Here is a 2,849-nt window from a genome sequence, read left to right as displayed (position 1 = left end):
CACAGAGAGTAACCTCTGTTTTTTTTCCTCTAAACTATAAAGCAAAGTTCTCAGCTGAGAGAAGGAGGAGGGAGAGCCATAGAAAGTTTGAGGAGGGATGAAAAAGATCTGGAAGAACTACTGTAGAGAATGGGATAGTCAGTTGATAAGTAGGATTGTCTATCATCAATGAAGGTATAGTTTAGATTGTGTAACATGAATTTGTAGTGGACCCAGTTAAAATGGTTGTGTGATTTTCTCCACCTTTTTAAGCAGCACATATGTAGGAGTAAAGGCAATGAAGTGATCTGATGTGATGAAAGGAGTGATCTGCATTTGTGTCCAGACTGAGCAAAATAATATGGTAAGGGGAATAGGGATTCATGAAAGGAGGATAATATGGAGTTGAATTTGTTCACCAAGGAATCAAGAAAGTGGCTAGTGCAGGAGAGATAACCTGGGAGAGAATTGAGGGGCCAAGGGATAAGAGTTCATAGTATGGATGAAGAGTAGGGCTTTGTAAGGGAAGGACAAAAGAGAAGTGAAAAAGCCATTAAGATAACAGTTACATAAGAAGATTTTGGAATTTTTTACTGTAGAAGTTATACACTTGTGTATGATGGAACAATTAAAGCTATAACCATCTTTGTGTGTGACTGAGGTGGGGTGGAGTAGTTCATGGGATACTTTTAGCAGTGGCAGAAACATCCAGACAGCAAAGGGACTGGGACCAAACCTTACCTATCAGATCTATCCATGAGTGCTGGAGGGGACTGATCTGAGCGCAAAGTCCCAACCCTGGAACTGAGAATGAAAATATATGAGTAAATGGAAGATATTATCAAATATAATGAAAAAATACTTTGGGTTAGAATTTCAGGTCACAGGACAATAAGATAGGAGGCTTGACAATTTCTCCATCCCTCAGTAGTTCTCACAAACCCCTAAAAGACAAATTGTGTGCTAGATGTTGGAACAATTATGGTAGAGTTCAAGGAGAAAGGAAAGAACTCCAACAAGTGAAAAATTCCTATGAACTGACATGTAAGAATGATAAACCTTGAAAATAATCCCTCAGCACTTCTACCCTACCCACCAGGGGTACACAAAATGATCCATCCTTATTTCCTTAGTCCTCCTTTGTTTTCTGATTGATGGATCTTCAGCCCCTCTATGACATTACTAACTGCTAAAGAATGCAGAACACTGAGTGTTCTAGTCTGTTGTGCTTCTACTTTTTTTTTTTTTAAGTAATCGGGATTAAGTAACTTGCTCAAGGTTACACGGCCAGTTATTTCTTGGTGGGGTGCTAAGTATCAGAGCCCAGATTTGATTCCAGGTCATCCCTACTCTGCAGCCAGTACTCTTACTCACTGTGCCACCTGGCCGCCCCTAAGCAATTGGGGTTAAGTAACTTGCTCAAGGTTACACGGCCAGGTGTTTCTGGGTGGGTGCTAAGTGTCTGAGCCCGGATTCGATCCCAGGTCATCCTGACTCTGGGGCCAGTGCTCTTACTCGCTGTGCTACCTGGCCACCCCTGTGCTTCTACTCTTTGCTCCCACATCTGCACTGGTTGGAACTGCCCTCTATCTTTTCCAAAGGCCTCCCAAAGTCAATTTGCAACCACCTTGGGGTTTTTTCAGGAAAGCCCTCTAATTCTTCTAACATTTGTACAGAAAGCCATATATGTTTCATGTGTCTGTCTCTGGAACTTCTCTAGTCCCACTGAGAGAATATAGGTTTATTTGCCTTTGCTGGAGCTGGCTTTGCTGGCAGCTCCCTCTCTTATTGCCCATGGATCGCCAGCTGACTTTTGTACAGCCCTGAGTGGAAGAAGCCACTTCATATAGTTTCTCATTAGATTGGTCTCTCCTGGTCATTATTCCATCTGGTGAGAATATCAGAATTTTGTTAGAGTAGGTGGAGGGAGTTGGGCAGCCTGTCTCCATTTAGGCTGCCATCTTGAATGAAAGCCTACTTTGTGTTTCCATTTGTTTGTTTCTAAAAATCACTTCTTCCAAAAAAGCCTTCTCCTTGATTGCAAAAACAAAACAAAACACCTGAGTGCTTCATGTCTACCCTTTCACTCTTTACTTACAACTGACACATAGATAATACTGCCATACTCTTCTTAAACTCATCCCAAATAGCTCTCCTGTTTTGTGTACTGTCCCCTTAAGTATATATCAAATAAATTCCTTACTTCCTACATATATATAATAAACTTTTATTGAGCTTATACTATGTGTGGCTCAGAGCATACAAAAACAAGGTAAGGTACAGTTCCTGCTTTTAAGGACTTTATAATATAGGGAGGGGGGAATGGGACATGAACACAAATAAGTCTAAGTTATAATAAATCCAAAAGAGAAGCTCTAGTAGAATTGCATGAGCAACTTGAGAAGGAAGAGATAAGCTTATAGGCATTGGGAGGCTTTATGCAATTTGATTTTAAAGGAAGAAAAGGATTTCAACAAGCATAGATGTCAAGGAGATTACAAATATTTCATGTTTTTATATTTCTATGAACAATTTGTTTCCATCATTTTGTTTGCTTTAGATTGTTAGCTGCTAGGCAAGAACCAGAATGGTGTTTTGTCAGCATCAGTATAAGAACATATATACAATCAGGTTCTTAGTAACAAGAGCTTTTTTATTTTCATGGTAAAGAAATTCTCACAGTTATTTTCTAGGTAAAAAAAAAAACACTCCTCAAAGTGGTTTGGTTACTACTAAATAACTTATTTTTACTGTTCTCCGGTACCTCATATATCTCCATAGAGTGAACTGTGTCACCTAGTACAAAAAGCTTCAGCCTTTGTTATTGTTGTTCTGTCATTTCATTCATGTCTAATTTGTGACCCCATTTG

The sequence above is a fragment of the Petaurus breviceps genome, unplaced genomic scaffold (assembly GCF_028583685.1).
Source record: "Petaurus breviceps papuanus isolate PSGF00001 unplaced genomic scaffold, PetGlider_PUasm1.0 175, whole genome shotgun sequence".
NCBI classification, from domain to species: domain Eukaryota; kingdom Metazoa; phylum Chordata; class Mammalia; order Diprotodontia; family Petauridae; genus Petaurus; species Petaurus breviceps.
Note: the sequence above shows the minus strand (reverse complement) of the source record.